Genomic DNA, 16,474 nt, shown 5'->3' on the forward strand with positions numbered 1-16,474 from the left:
GGGTGTGTGTGTGTGTTTAGTACGGGGATCAAACTTGGGTCCTGGTGCTTGTGGGGCAGGCAGCAGCACCACTGAGCTAAATCCCCGGCACCTGGTGATCACTATTTTATTTCATTAAGCAATATTTTTAAATTAAGGATTCATGCATAGTTCATTGTATGCACTTGTTAATTCTCATTTACTTTAAGTTGTTAGATTTTCACATTGAATATAATTTAAATATCTTAAGATTGGCCTATGTTTGCATGTTAATTTATTTTAATTTTAATTTTTACATTTTCCTTTCTCCCAAATTATTGGGATTTGGCCCTATTTTCAAGGGTGAGTAAGATATTATAACCTGCTCACTAGTGGACTGATACTCGCTTTTGGCATATTATAGCAGTCATGATACTGTTTCTGGAATTTTGATCTGAGGATGGTGGAGTTCCTTCTCCCTCCTAACAGCTCCCCATGGAGGGGAAAGAATTCCCAAATTCATTGTTAACCAGGGATTTCATCTCACAGTGGCTACTCTATTCCATTTCCCAGTCCCTGTTTTCTCTACCACTTTCTGGATTTTGCAATTATCTTTTTAGTGCCTCAATGACAGTGTTACAGGCTTTAAAAAAAGAATGAATAAACGAACAAAGGAGGAAACCACTAGAAAATCCACCATCAAAGTCAATTTCCATATCCCAAATTATTTTCTTTCACTGTACCATCCTTCCAGCACACTCTATTTTAGTAGTGACTGTTCTTCCCTGGAAGAACTTTTGTGTTTTCTGGGAGTCCATCTGCTCTCTCTACTTATCTCCCCACCTGAAGCCATAATATTCCATTCCAGGCATCGTAATCATTTTCACAGCAACTAAATGTGATTTCACACACAGCGGATTATGACTTCTGTGGGGAGTGAGCAGTGTAAAATGATTAACCCCTTAGGACAGGGACCCAGTTTCACACTGATCTCCTTAGCAACCGACATAGGCAGAAAAACGGGCAGCCTAAGTGCATTGAGGATAGTATAGCATCCACTTAGTGATCTGTTCTAAATACCTCCAGAACATACGCTCCACCCGAGATTATAGCTGACACCAGAGAGAACTGAGCACATTTCCTTGGCAAAGGGGGCCGTCATGTAGAAGGATACAGGAATATGTACCACAAAACTGGAACTGGATTCATGGAAGAGGAAGCTGTGGGTCACTCCTAGAGAAACAGCATCCCTGGGTTCTGGACCTGTTCAGTCTGAGTTAATCTTATTTATGTCTAGTTTCCTTGTGTTTCAAGGAAGAAAAGCTATACAATATATAGCTCTGTGAATTAACACTTGTAACCTCCTAATTGGCAGGGACAAGAATAACCCAAAAGTCTTGATTCCCTGACACGAGACTTGTGATAACCATGCCAACTGCAGACCCTGATTTCAGTTAACAGTTGATGCTTTCAGGGAGAAGTGTCGACCCAACTACATTCAACAATGATTTTTCCTATCTTCTATGTGTGTGCAAATCAGGTAAACTAACAGTGAAGCTCCCTTGTACTCAGTTACCACTGAGGTTTATGCTACATCTTATATAGATGCATTCCATATAGAACAAATCTGGTTTGTTTGTGACTAAAAGTAGCGGAGAAATGTTTTCTTCTGAATCACCAGTCATTTTGGAATCCTTGCCATAGCTGTCTTAGGCCACTTTCTTTATAATGTGTAATGAAATTATTTTTTTTGGTTGAGTCATAGGTGTGGTTGTAGGGTGGGATTTTAAAGCATATCTGTCCCTTGAAGGCTATCATTGAAGAAATTACTGGCAAGTTACAGGAATCCAGGCACTGTAGAACCCTTCTATTACCCTAGGCTGTTATTATTATTATTATTCTTGTGATTTTCTACTCAGCAAGTGTATGAGCCCGAAAAAAATCATCTAATAAGCATTTATTAGTAGCTGCTTCTTGCCTGATAGCAGAAAATTAGAAGGAACCAGATGCACCCACTTTAATTAATTGGTATAATCAGGGGTAGTGTGCAACATCAAGGGTGAAAATTGCTAACTTAAATTGTGGCTTTGTGGCTCAAATGAGTTTTTGTAGTCTTGAAGTCTTTTTTTCCCCCTTGAATAGCTACATAGTGAGAACTTCTTTGTTTTCCTTTCCCATCCATCTGATTTTCTTTCCTTTTATTTGGAGGGAGAGGGGCATTCAATTAAAACTTTTTATGGAGTCATAGGTTTCCAAACTGGCAATTATTTTGTAGGAGAGTTGGGAGTTTAGTCCCTAAGTTTTCTCAGTTTGTTCAAAAGGCCAGAGCATAGAGGAGCAATATCAAGAGGTGAAAGAGAAACGATAAACATTATCCCCCTGTTGACAGTGAACAGGACAGATTGAAAATATGAGCAGCAAACCTCTGCCACACAAAACACTGTCTGGTTTTTCTATGTGTTCCATCCTTTAGGTCTCCGATTAGGCATCGCTTTCTCTGGGAAGCCTTCCCACAGCAGCCTACCTCCAGTCCTACCTCCAGTTCCAGGGTACTTCTGTCTTCGTACTTACAACACCTTATTTTTGAGTTGCCTGTATCTTCTTATACTTGGGACTAGCGACTATGTCTTGTTCCCTTTGTATCTGCAGCATCTAATCCAGAGCCTAGCATTCAGGAAGCCTAGCATTCAGTAATGCACGCACAAATGAAAGTCGTGTCTACCTCACCCATTCCACTTTTGCATACCTTATCCACTTGGCCTAGTTGTGTATCAGCTCTATTTTGCTGCGTAACAAACCACCCCACCACTGAGTGTCTTGAAACATCATATAATTATTTAGCCGTGGTTTTGCAGAACGGTAGTTTTGGGTGGCTCAGCTTTACAGTTGTGGTTTCGGCTTCCTTGTCTGTTGTCAGGTTCCGGGTCAGTAGGAGGCTGAGTGATCTAGGTTAACCTCAGCTGGGAGGTCTCCTCTCTTTTCTGTGTGATCCTTTATCTCCCGGAAGGCTGGTCTGGACTTGCTGGAGTGGCAGCTCAGCAGGCTCCCCGAAAGTGAGCAGAAACATGTATGCTCTTCTGAGGTCCGAGCTCAGAATTGGCACAATGTGAGGGTTCTTCCTCGTCAAAGGAGTCACGAGGCTAGGCTGGATTGGCAGGGAAACAGACTCCACTTCCTGAAGGGAAAAGATGCAAAATCACATTGCAGAGGGACAGGGCTACGGGGAGAAGAATAATTGAGCACAGTTTTGCAAACCAGCCACTATCCTCAGCATGTTGTAAGTGCTCTAAAGTGCTGGTATTGTTTGAATCCAACAAGTACTATATTAGCCAAAGACATGGAAAATCGAAGAAAAGGAAATTTCTTTTTGGTTCTATTCCACATCCCTGTCGTTCTCCTCTCCTCTCCAACTCACTCCAATGCAGTGTTTCCCGGCACTCAGGCCTTTGTGCTGTCCTGGCAGCTCCCAAGTCCTCCTGTGCAAATATGTTGTGAGCACCTGCTACACTGCTGGGTACCTTGTATAGGCCAGACTTGGTACCAGGCAGGACCATGGCAAGGAAAATGCGCTTCTTGTCCACTGGTAGAGGTGGGCATTGACTGGACAGTACAGGTGTCATTAGTTTAAAAAGATGGTAGAACTGAAGAAGAATGCATAAAAGTGGGACCTGCTGTGTTGGGATATTTGTGTGTGTGTGTGTGTGGTAGTAGGGATTGAACCGAGGGGCTTCACACTGAGCTACTCCCCAGCCTTTTATATTTTGAGACAGGGTGTCCTTAAGTCACTGAATTGCTCAGACTGGATTCAGATTTGTGATCCTCTTGCCTCAGCCTCCCAGAATGCTGGGATTCCAAGCATGCACCACCGCACCTGGCTGGACATGAGGTTTAAACTGAGATTCAGGGATAAGTGGGAGTCAGCTGACCAGGAGCATTGGTCTCCAGGGAGGAGGTGGTGGTGACCATGTGAGGCACAGTAGCCAAGTGGAGCACGTTCCATGGAGGGAGAGCAAGCAGGTAGTCCCAGGAAGGGGAAGACATCTGGGAAACAGGAGAGAAGGGCTGGAGCTTGGGGTGAGGGTGTGAATGAGGAGAGGCGCACAGGACCGGACCGGACCCCAGGATGACGTGGGTGGAGAAGGTCCCCTTCCCTCCTTCCCAGTGGTGAATGAAACGCTGTTGAAAGGTTTCGAACTGGGAAGAGACACGGTCCAGTTTGCTTTTAAACATCGCCCTCTGCCATGTAGAGGTTTGAGGTGTGCAGGACCAGGCACGACATCCCTTACTGCTAATGTACTCCTGCCCAGAGGAGGGCCAGGCAGAAAGCAGCCCGAACTGTAGGGCCTACCTGAAGTCCCTGCTGGCCCGTTCCTTAGCTTTTGCTCAAGGACATCTCCTGGATGCACTTAGAGCCCTCCTGAGCCCAGTGTTGCACAGTGACCTCCCAGCCCAGAGACCGGCACAGCAAAGGGATGGCTGTTACTGCCAGCTGCCCGGCACCACCCACTTCATTCAGACCTGGGCTGCCCAGCCGGGCAGGGGCCCAGGGCTCAGTGTCGCTGCATAAATCCCTGAAGAGGCCTTGAAGTGACCTATGAGGGTGGGGATGGTGCCCGCTCCACCTTGGGGATTTGCACCCCCTTTTCCCACTGGGTGTCACTTTAAACACTTTTTGTCTTTTTAGAACCTTTCACTAATTTCAGGTGCCTGGTTTTTGGGGCAAAGCAGAGGGTTCCTCTGGCTCTCTCTGACCCAGGAGTGTTGTTAGCATTGCCTTTTAAGCTTGCCATGACTGTTCTGGGAGTCACTAAGGGGCAGATCCTGGTGGACGGAGGGACGCGAGGGTGCCTGCACTCCATTTCCCTTTCCTGCTTCCCTTGGCAGTCTGGGAGTCACAGAAGCAGGTGGCACTGCTGGGCTTCCGCTTAATGAAACCTTCTCAGTTCTGTGCTGGGCAGCAGCAGTTCATTAACCCAGTGGCCCAAGAGCAATGATGCTGCCCTGGCTCCTGGATTTCCACATTCAAGGGTTTTTTGAAAGCCCAGGTCCTGCTTCTCAATCATGTTCAATATTAAGTTACTTGCAGAATGGAGTTATTATCTTTAATGTTTAATAACTGTGCCACAAAGTTAATATAATAAAATCTGAGAAATGTAATTTAGAGAGGCTTTTGAGTCGAGCCTTATGCGAGCGTGTGTTTTTAATCTCTCATAATTCCATCCCCAAGGCTTGGAAAAACCTTGTTTTCTCTCTGTCGTCTACTTGGTTTGTCTCTTTTATTTTACTGTTGTCTTTGCCTGGCCAGGTCCAGATTGATTTGTCTTGATCGCGTCTGAGTGCTGGAGCAGAGACGGGCTCTGTGGTGGCAGTTGGGGACTTGTGGCAGCAATGGGGTGCTGCAGGGTTGGTGCCTTTGATCTGACGTGGAGAGCAAGAGCCTGTTTGACTGCTCTTGACATCAGTGAAAAGTATCCTGGCCTGATCCCGACCGTGGTAACTGCAGCGTCTCTCTAGATAGGGGTCAGCCCGATAGCAGGGGGCTCTTAGTAAGTGAAGAGATTTTGGGAATAGAAGCTCGGCAATAGAAAAGGGTAAAATACTTTTTCTTCTCCTTTTTCTGTTTAGGAACTTGCATACCATTGAATTTGATCCTTCTGACTTGTCTTCTTGGAAGCAGCAGCAAGATGAATAAGTCTCTGAATTTTCAAGTTTAAACTCTGATTTCTCCTAGGCAGAATTCCCCTGAGAACTGAGGCAGTTAGACTGTTGTGTTCTTGCTTTCAGGAATAGAGACCATAATAGTGACCTGTTTTTGTGTCCTGAGGGGCCGTGGACAGGAAGTCTGTGGCAAGGTTCATGAAACACTTGAGGCTTTTCAGAGAAAGGAACCATAGAAATGGAAGGCAGTCCAGTTGTGTTAGAAACCTCCCACGGAGTCTCTGGGCTCCCATTTCACCAGGTCATAAAGGGAGGAGGATCAGTTCCAAGCCTCCCCTCCCTTGCTTCTCCTTCTTACTCCATCAGCCAGCAAAGAGCCAAAGTATCAGTCCCTAATCCACATTGTCCCATCCTGCGCCTTTTAACGAATAGGGTATTTTATAATGACTCAGAAATTTAGTGACTGTTTTTCCTTTTATAAATTGCTTTATAAGTAGTCAAAGTTACTAAGACTACCTGTTAATTAACAGCCCAAAATGAAATCACATATACGGCAGACGTTTGTTTTTTTCATTGACATGACTGATTTCTTTTTCCCGTCCACTCTTCTGGGGAATAGGGAAAGAACAAATGTTGGAGGTGGAGGTGAGGAAAGAGTTGAGATCAGTTCTTGAAGGAAATGTTCTTAATTAAGGAGGGCAGGTGTGGGTTCCATGGAGGCTGCAGACTTTGATTGCTTTGATATTTTTGTAAGCATATCCTTATCTCTTTAAACTCGTGGGGAAAGACTGCAGAGTTAGAGTCAAACTAGAATTCACACCAACCAAATCATAAATAATGCAGCAAAACCATATTAGAATCCTTGATTTGGAATGGAAAGAAATGATCTCTTTTCAAACATTGAATATATCATCTATGAAAGTCTGTGGAAATGCATTCGATGTAAATGTTTCTATACACACCATCAGTGTAATATTTTAACTGAGCTAATTAGGTACTTCTGTTCAACATCCAGCCAGCTTCTTAATTGATTTTTTAAAAAATTAAACCAGTTTATTGCTTGAATCGACTGGCCTTTTATGTCATATACCCATGGACCTGGAGCCATTACTCTGGGTTAAACTGACCAGTGATAAATGCCTGTGGTCAAGCAGGAGGGAGAAACAGAGAACTCTACCCATGTGCTTCCCTGTCTCCTGAAATTAAATCATAATCTCCTTTTCTGCAGGTCTCATGTGATTTTCCATTAAGTGGTATTTTCCATCAGTCTTGAGCAGCACATGAAAAGATGTGGATGCATTTGGACCCATGGCAGATGGTGCAGGAGGAAGAGAGTAAACTCTAGACAATTTGGACTTTAGAGACGATTCTATTTAGTGTTTTTGTAAGTTCTTTTTCTAAACAATACTTTAAAAAAATCATGAACGGACTGAAAGAAATACATCCTTTAAGTATATGTAGAAAAATTCTACCATCCAGTGTTGTTTGAAGTGGATTTTCCCAAGAAACATGTTTTGGGTTTCACCCTGAGAGAGCTTTGGTTGGGTTTGTGTGAAGGCGGTGGAGCGTGAAGGAGGTTGCGTGAGTGTAGAACTTTGGGGAGTCTGGGTTTGCCAAAGATAGCCACGGTTCAGACCGGAACTCACACAAGATGGTTCTGCCGCTCTGTCGCTCGTCTTGGTGTCGCTGCATCCAGCTCGATGTTGGTCCTGTGAGAGTGTTCAGTAAGGCTTCAGTCTGGTTGTTTGTCAGCTCCGACAGGTTCTCTCTAACCCAGGCTGCCCTTGAACTTGTGATTCTTCCTCCTCGGCTGCCCAAGTAGCTGGGATTACAGGTATATGCCTGGCTTTGTTCTTTATCAAACATCTCCCAAGTGCCTGCACTGTTGCCGCCCTGTGTTGGTTGATGGAGACAGTGTCAAATGAGGACACAATTGCTGTTCTTTGTGAGCTCTGAGCCTTGTGTCTGGGAGACAGGACAGGATGGTGGCAGATTTCCTATGTGCTCATGAATCTGGGAGATGAAGTAATGCCTAATGTTGCCATGTACAGACAGATTTTACTTTCACTCAGTGTAAGGTCATACTATAAAAAATTAGTTTCTAAATCCATGGATGGATGAATGAATGGATGAATAACATGTGATATATACACACAATGAAAGACTATTCAGGATTAAAAGGGAATGTAATTTTGACCCATGCAACCATGTGGATGAACCTTGAAGAAAGACGCTTGATAGGTGAAATAAGCCAGACACAAAAGCACAGATGTTGTGTGATTCCACTTAGTTGGGAGGCAGATTTGTAGAGCTGGAAAGCAGAATAGAGGTTATCAGAGGCTGGGAAGAAAGAGAATGGGGGTGTTTAATGGGCTCAGAGTTTCAATTTGGGGAGATAACGAAGTTCTGATATGGGTGGCAGTGATGGTCGCACAATATTATGATTATATTTATGCTGCTGAACTGTGTAGTTAAAATGGTTAATTCAGAAAATTCCATGTTATGTGTACTTTATCACACACTTTAATTTCTAGAGCAGAATATTTTCAGCTGTGTGTGTAAACTTTCAAGACAAGAGGATGACAGACTTGGCCATTAGCAAACCATCTTTGCAAAGCAGGAGAGATCTCACGTGTCCCTGGCTGGTATTCAGCTCCAGGGACGCTACCCAGCCATGCTGTCCCTGATCCTGGAAGTGCTTCGCCAGCATTCAGAACAATTCTGGCAGGGACACAAAAACTGGACCAGGATCTGGTAACCCTCTCACAGTTGATTTGGCAATGAGAAGAGCTGTTCTCAGAGAAATGAGAACATGTGTATTGGAAGGCTGCCTTTGCTTAATGTTCCACACCATCCAGGAGGCCAGATGGCATTTTATGTGGTTTTCACAACTGTGATTTTGGATTGATTACTGAACCTGTTTGTGTTTCTCCCCAGCTCCCTGCCTCCTGCCTGCCTCCTAGCTGAACCCTCGTTCCCAGAGCGTGGGTTGAACGGCCACATTGCCGTCCTTTTCCTTATTATTGTTGTCACTGTGCCAGCCTCTGCTACCTTCAGACCCACTTGCCTGCCCGGAGTCTAGCACAGAAAATAAAATCTCTTTCCAGGAGGGCTGATCCAATGAATAGTTTTCACTTTGCATTTATATTCAACTCTGGATTTATTTTTTTGCGAGTTTGGATCACTCGCCTCCTGGGTTCCAGGAGGGCAAGTTCTGGTCCCTGCTTTCCCTCTCCACCTGACCTTCTGCCATCAGATGTTGTTTTCCTAGGCAAAGGCAAATGAATTTTATACAGAAGAAAGCATTCTTAGAAATGTAGTAATAAAATTAATATTTATGAACCCTTTAGAATTTTCAAACTGCTTTCTGTATAAATGATCTTTTTGAATCTTCCAGCAGTCCTGAGGAGGAGTATGTCAGGTATCCCATGACATATGAGGAAACTGAGGCACAGAGCATTTTAGTGGTGTGGCCAGGGTTGCCCAGCCAACACCTGACATTGGACAGATGTGGATCTAGACATTGTACCTTCTGGGTACCTTCTGGGTCCACTTCCACAATTCTTTTCACCATTCTGCTGTACCTACTGGAAAATTGAATTTAGTGTGAATAATTTCAGCATTCTCTAGCACTTTGCACAACCATACAGGCCATTGTCCATTTGGACTTTGGAAAAATCCTCTTTACTGTGTCTGTTAGTAACTCTTGTGACCAGAGTCTGCACTTGATCCATTTTAATGCACTGGTAAAGCAAGGCAGAGATGGGAGGAGGGTTCTCAGGAACCTGCTTGGGCTGGGTCCCTCTGTCTCTGGGAGGAAGTTGGAGGACACCGGTTGTTCCAAAATACACTTCTGTGGAGGCTTCAGGAGACTTTGAGTTGCGTTCATGAAAACAATGTCCTGCTGCCCCAGCTGAAATTGTGGTGTGGCTTGAGAAGCAAGTATATCTCATTTGTTTTTCAATTTCTACTACTTTGACATAATAGGAACTCAGTAACTATTTGTTGAGTGGAACCTCTGAGGAGATCAGTTTCTTATTGTAGGGAATTACAGTGTATTGCTTTGCTTAATGTAATTGTGTGTGTGTGTGTGTGTTGCCTGGGATTGAATCTAGGGCCTTCACAGTGGGCTACATCACCAGTCCTTTTTAAAAATTTTCAATTTTGAAACAGAGTCTCACTAAGTTGTCTAGGCTGAGGCTGGGCTGGAACTTGTGTTTCTCCTGCCTCAGCTCCTACAATGCTGGGATCACAGGCGTGCACCACTGCAACCAGCTTGCAAGTTCATTTTGTTAAGTTTTCAGACATAGCTCTCTCAGCACTTCTACCCCTAGGTTTTTAGAAAGGTCTTTCCGGTTGTTTGTTCCTCCTACATCGGTAGAGACACAAATGAATTGAAACCTCCCTGAAATGACGATGAACAAGCCTGGCTCTGACTCGGTCCCTTAGGTGGTTCCCGGGGCTGTCCCCTGCCCCCTCCTGCCTGCCGGGTTCCTGGCTCTGCTGCGCTGGGTTATTACAGCCATATATCTTGGAGCTGAGCTGAGCAGGGATCATCCTGTTTCCTGTTGCAATTGATTTTCTGTCCAACTTTCATTTCCTATTGTGCGTTCCTCTGGGGTCAGAGAAGCTCTGTCAGACGAAAGCTGGGCTTTCTCCTTTGGAGATAGTCTTAGATTCTCTTCAGCTGTGGTTGTGGAACTGGACAGCCAGGCCTTGCAGAAAGTGGCTCTCAGGCCAGACTTTGGCTGTGCAGCCTGGTTGCACCTTGGGTTCGGACCCAGTGGAGTTCTTGGACTTGGGCTGGACTCCTGGACTGCCCAGTCTCTCAATTTGTAGTCATTTTTTCATGTGTTGGCTGGGCTTTGCTGAGGACTACGTCGGTGAGCTCTTCAGAAGACGGGAGATGTTACATTGCTGTTGTCATTGCTGATCTTCGCTGTTAGTGACTCTGGGTCAAAGCTGAATCAGTCGAGCTCTTGGCCTCACAATGCATGATTATGTAGCATTAAATGTTAAGATTGCAACTTCCACACATGCTTGTTGAGATGAGTAAAAGCTGAATCCTTGCCCCATGATACCAAGTAGACGCAACCCAGTTGTTCTGTTTTCCATGCCCCGTCCCGCTGTTCTTTTAGTGGCTCTGTCCCATTTCTGTTGTCCTCTGCCAGGGCTTTCGGATATTCAATCAAAAGGAATGGCAGTGTCAGTAAATTCTATCTTACCACGTTTATCAAAGATGAACTCTGGTGTGTTTTTATGACTTACTCAAGTACATTTGGAGGCAAACATTTTGCACCGTAGTTCTTTTATGTCATCAGTCCATTTGCGATGTCACGATCAGGGTCCAGTTTGTTGATATGTAATCAAAACAACAGGATTACGTTTGTCAACATGTCCTTGTCATTAGAAATCAAAAAGTAAAGCTGCCAGCTCTTTCAGTCTAAGGAATCTCCTACTGGAAGAGAATGCTGGGGATTGGTGAAGGCATTCAAGGACTTGTCCTGGGATTATTTCTACAGTGTGATAGTTGCATAGTACACATCATGCCTGATGAATTGAGGCACGTGAAACCATTCAGTTTAAATCAGTCAAATATTAGACATTGCATTGTTTGAATGTACCATTGAAGGAAGGTAGCAAGGAAGGTAATTGTTTGTTTATTCTTCCCTTCTCTTCCTGCTTTTATATGTGTCACGGAAGCAGTAAGAACCACTGGGGATTTTTCCCTAGTTTACCAGGGATTTGATATTTCTTCTGATACATGGGAAAGTATGTAGCAATAGATGGAAATGGTCATTGATAGGGTGATCCAAAAAAGTAGAATAAACTTGGAGATCTGCATTCTAGTCTCAGTTCTGCTAACATGTTCAATGACCTTGAGCAAATTTCTTTGCTTTGTTGGACCTGAATTCCTTCATCTATAAAAAGAAACATGCTTTGAAGATCTCTGAATGCATGTTTTGAAGATCCCTTCTAGCCCTGACATTGAACTAAATATATCAACCAATATGATTTATTTACACAATCTTAGCAGAATTAATTTGGATTTTTAAATTGTTTTCATATGGCTAATTCTTGCTTATACACCAAAGGATATGTGTTATGGCTTTGAATCTAAATATCCCCAAAGGACCCCCATAAGCTAAAGCCTTGGTCAGCAGCCTCTGGTGCTGCTGGAAGGTGGTGGAACCTCTAGGGGTTGGGGCTTGATGGAAATAAGTTAGGTTATTGGGGGGTGCATGTGAGGGGATACTGGGACCCAGGTGCTTTTTGTCTCTCTGTTTCCCAGCTGTCACAAATGAGCAGCTTTCCCACATCCCCCCACAGGCTTCTACCATGGTGTGCTGCCTTGCCACAGGCCCCAAACAACAGGGCCAAGAAACCATCAAATGGAAACTCTGCCAAAATAAATCCTTCCTCTTAAGTTGATTTTCTCAGGAATTTTGTCTCACAGTGACAGAAAGCTAACTAATGCAATATTGAATCGTTGTGGTTTCTTATATTAACTAAGCAGTGTGTTGTGAGGAAATATGGAATCCTCCCCAAAATTAAAACTAGAACAAATTTCCCTTTATAGCAAGTCCTGATAAAATACATACATAAAGGCACCAGAGCTGTGCTGGACCCTTCTGCTCCCTTCAGCGAGCCCCAAGGCCTGCAGAACTATCACTCATTCTTGCGCCTGCAGTGGTATTCTGCTTGGCTGTATGACCCTCAGGAGGAGGGGAGGCATTGTGAGACTGAAGAGCTCACACAGGTGCAGTCTCTGCCCTGAGCAGCATGATGCTTTTCAAGTTAGTGACTCTGTTGGAAAAATTCTCCAACTTCCTGTTCTTCCTGTCTTCAAGTGAGGGTCCCAGGGAAGCTAGACAGTGACAGGTCACTCAGACCAAAGAGCACCAAGCAGACATTCCAGTTCCAGGAGGGTAAACCTGCCATGTACTCCGGGCACATTTTGCAGTGTCTTTTGAAATAAGGAGAAACACTCGCCACAAATAAGTCTGATGGGATTTCTGTCTCATTCTTTCATGAGGTAGCTAAGTTTTGATACATGAGGTGTGATAAAAATATGGTGAATGTCTAAATTCAAACATTATTGCAGTGAAGGACATGTTGTCATTAATTCCTTTCAAATTACTCCTCTTACTTCAGACACACTTACCCAATCATTCCTGCTGCTTTCCGAAGCTCCTCTAGAAGTCCTCTTTCATGAGTGTTTTTTTTTGTGCTGTCGTAGCTGCCTCAATGTCCTGAAGTAATCCAAAACATTTCCCTTTTGTGGTCATTTTGACTTTGAAAAGTCAGAAGTTGCATGGTGCCAGATCCGGTGAATAAGGTGGATGAAAACATAGGATAGTGTTTTCTTGTTTGTTTGTTTTTTGTTTTGAGACAGGGTCTACCTACATATTCTAGACTGGCCTTGAACTCACCATGTAGCCCCAGGCTGGTCTCAAACTGACAGTGATCCTCCTTCCTCAGCCTCCTCAGTGCTAGGATTATGGGCATGTGCCACCACGCCGAGCTCACACGATAGTGTATTTACAGCCCTACCTTTCCAAGGGATGGCATCCAGAAGCAGCCTTCATGGTACTTTCTGTCACATCTTGTAAAGGCATTCATGAAAGAAGACTTGCAGAATGGCTCCAGGCAATGGCAAGGACAATGCGATGAGTGTTTTCAAAGCGAGGAGCAGTATGGTGAGGTGATTAATGGCAATGTGTCTTTTACTGTAAAACATCTTTAAAATTTAAATATTCACTGTATTCTTTGATTATACCTCATGGAAATGGTTCTAAGTGTGGAGGCTCAAAAATATGCAGCTTCTGGTGCAGTTGCTAAACAAGACCAGGGAAAGCCTTAACAGTTGAAAGCAAAACTTCTTGTGGATTCCTTTTAAGTTAAGAATCAGGAAGCTGTCATTATATAGGAAGGTATGTCTGATCAGCCATACAAAACAAAACTGGTACCAGTTTAGATTCAACTCTTGGGTGCTCAGGAACATTTGCTTTCACTCTCTCTGAGGCAGAAATAACCTTTCTTGTCTTTGGTTCTAGATACCCTTTACCTTCTTGCTTTTCCTGGGTATTTGCTTTGGGCGATTCTTAAGTCTAAATCTAAATAAAAACCATTGTATCCGCTCCTGCAAGCCCCTCTCCATTGTCCTAACTTCTCATCCAGCCAAGCTTTTTGAGAGCAGAACTGCTACTTGTCACATTGACTGCTTCATGGCCTGCTCTTTCCTTCATCTTTCTATTGGAAATTCCTTACATGATCCTGAAATTGCTCTTTCCAGTGTGGCCAGCAACTTCCTGGTTACCAAACTAACCACCAGTTCCTAAGCTACTTTATGAGCCCTTGTTATTTAAAAAAAAATAACATCTGATGCTACTGACTCTATTTACATTCTGGAAATGTTTTCCTTCTTTGTCTTTCTTTCATAGAGTTACAGTGAGCCTCAAATCAAATGGTGTACATGAAGCACTTGGAAATTGCCACATGGAATTTCTCAATGAATATTAACTGCTGTTGTTGTTATTCTGGGACATGATGCTGTCTAATTTTTATGCTGCCAGTCTCTTTATTTTTAAAATCTTTTAAAAATTTTTTCTGTTCCTTAAGTACAGAATCTCCCTGTGTGCCTCTCTGTAGCTTTCTTCTCTCATAAGTACAGATTTACTATTAAATTGATGAAGTTTGAGCTGAAGGCTTCTCAGTTACACAGGCTACTTTCCAGGAGTGTGGAGGCTTTCACTGCATCACGCGGCCAGTGTGTTCCTCCAGGCTTTAAAGCTGAGCCATCTCACACCTCTACCTCCCTCACACTCCTCTGCCCCAAGCGATGTGGGGGCAGTTGTGGGTTTCTCTGATCTCCCAGTAAGCAGAAGTGCTGGGATACATTTATTTTCCTTTTGTGGGTTGTATGTATGTGGCTCCCAATTGCTTCTCTGTGTGGCTGAATTATTGCTGGGGTCTCAGGGAAGAAATGGCTCCCTTGTGGCCCTCATGCCAACTCGCCCAGGCCTGGAGAAGTTTGAGCAGAGTGGAAAAGAAAGAAACACAGTGCAAAGTTAAATGTGAAAGCTTTTAAAAACTAGCACTTAAAAAAGTAATTGCCATGGTAAAAAAGGACTGAATTGCATGTCTATTCTCTCTTTAAAAACTGGTACTACACATGGATTGTCATGATGGAAAAATGAAAAGTCTATTGATAAAATATGTAGGAAAATCAAATGTGCAGAAGACAAAAGGAAAAACAGACTGAGTTCAGCTGGGAAGAGCTGGTGTGCTACTGCATGTCTGGATGAATACAGATAACAGTAATGTACCGTGTGTACCAGAAAGCTAGAAAGAAAAAAGATTTAAAATATTTTCACCATAAAGAAATGTTAAATGTTTGAGGAAACGAATGTTTACTGTGATTCAAACATTATGCAGTGTATACATGTATCAGAAATCACATGGTGCCCTGTTAATATGTACGATTTTTATGTATAAGCTAAAATAAATTAAAAATAAGTCATAGATAAATTGGACTACATCAAGATTGAAAGCTCTTTCACTGCAAATGACATCATCAAGAGAGTGAAAAAAAAAATAGCCCACAGAATGGAAGTTTTGTAAGTCCTATCTGACATAATCTGCAACCAGAATATATAAAGAGCACTTACAATTCAGTAATAAAAGACAACCCAATTAAAAATGTGTGAAGCATTGAGTAGTGATTTCTCCAAAAAAGCCTATAAGTGGCCAATAAGTACACGGAAAGATGCTCAATATCAGCTCTCAGCAAAATGCAAATCAAAACTACAGTGAAATACCAGTCATAGCCTAGCATGGCTAGAATAAGAAAGACAAGATGAAGTGTGAGGATGGTGCATGGAGAAACTGAATCCTTGTATGCTGCTGGTGGGAATGTAAATTGGTGCAGCTACTGTGGAACATACTTCGGGGCTTTCTCAGGAAGTTAAATACAGAGTTATGGGGCCCAACTATTCTATACTTTGGTAGGTAATGAGTAAAATGAAAAAAGAATGTGTTCAAACAAAAGCTTACACTTGAATTTTTATAGCAAGGCTACTCATAATACCCCAAAGTGGAAACAACCCAAAAGTCTATCAACTGATGAGCGGATTAAACAAAAAGTGGTATTATTCAATAGTCCATTATTTGGCAATAATAAGGAATGAAAATTTTTAAAATAAAGCGTTACCATAAGTGAAAGAGGCCAGACACAAAAGGCCACTTATTTTATGATGCCATTTATATGAAATACTGAGAGTAGAAAAATCTATAGACATAATAAGTAGATTAAGTGGTTGTCAGAGGCCTAGGTAATAAGTGACAGCTAATAAGTATAGAGTTTCTTGTAGGGGAAGATGAAAATGTTCTAAAATTGATGATGGTTGCACAATCCTGTAAATATAATAAAAAGCATAGAATCACAAACTTTCAGTGGATGAATTGGGCAGTATGTGAGTTATATTTTAATAAAGCTGTTTTAAAAGTGTGGAAAATATGTACATGTGTGCTCTAAAATCTGTCCATTGTACTGTAAATAAAAACTAAACTCACAGCTTCACTTTCCATGCTTTTTGTTGATATGACAACTTTTTTCCACTTCATTTATACATTTGTAAACCTTACCATTCATTGTTCAAACATCTTCGTAATTTGTCCAATTGGATATGTCTCCTTCTGCCAGACCGATTTTCCTTCTTTCCTCTCGTGCAATCCCTAGTGTGAGCTGTCTTGTGTTGTGTTTATGTCAGTGTCTGTGATATTGTCTACTAGGGCTAGAGAGCTCATAAAGGCCAGCAAGCGTACGTGTTTGTGTTAGGCCTCTCACAGCCCCTGG

The 16,474-nt window shown here is 42.9% G+C and overlaps 1 long non-coding RNA gene across 1 annotated transcript in view; it reads right to left on the reverse strand.

Moving 5' to 3' along the window:
* The window catches only part of LOC104875187, an 8,603-nt gene extending 1,110 nt beyond the window's left edge, over nucleotides 1-7,493 (reverse strand). Inside the window, exon 1 of the long non-coding RNA XR_783998.1 lies at nucleotides 7,263-7,493. This is a non-coding gene — a long non-coding RNA (uncharacterized LOC104875187). The remainder of the gene's footprint in view (nucleotides 1-7,262) is intronic.
* Between the last annotated feature and the right edge of the window lie 8,981 nt (nucleotides 7,494-16,474).

The sequence above is a fragment of the Fukomys damarensis genome, unplaced genomic scaffold (assembly GCF_012274545.1).
Source record: "Fukomys damarensis isolate Sample0158 unplaced genomic scaffold, DMR_v1.0_HiC HiC_scaffold_11, whole genome shotgun sequence".
NCBI lineage: Eukaryota > Metazoa > Chordata > Mammalia > Rodentia > Bathyergidae > Fukomys > Fukomys damarensis.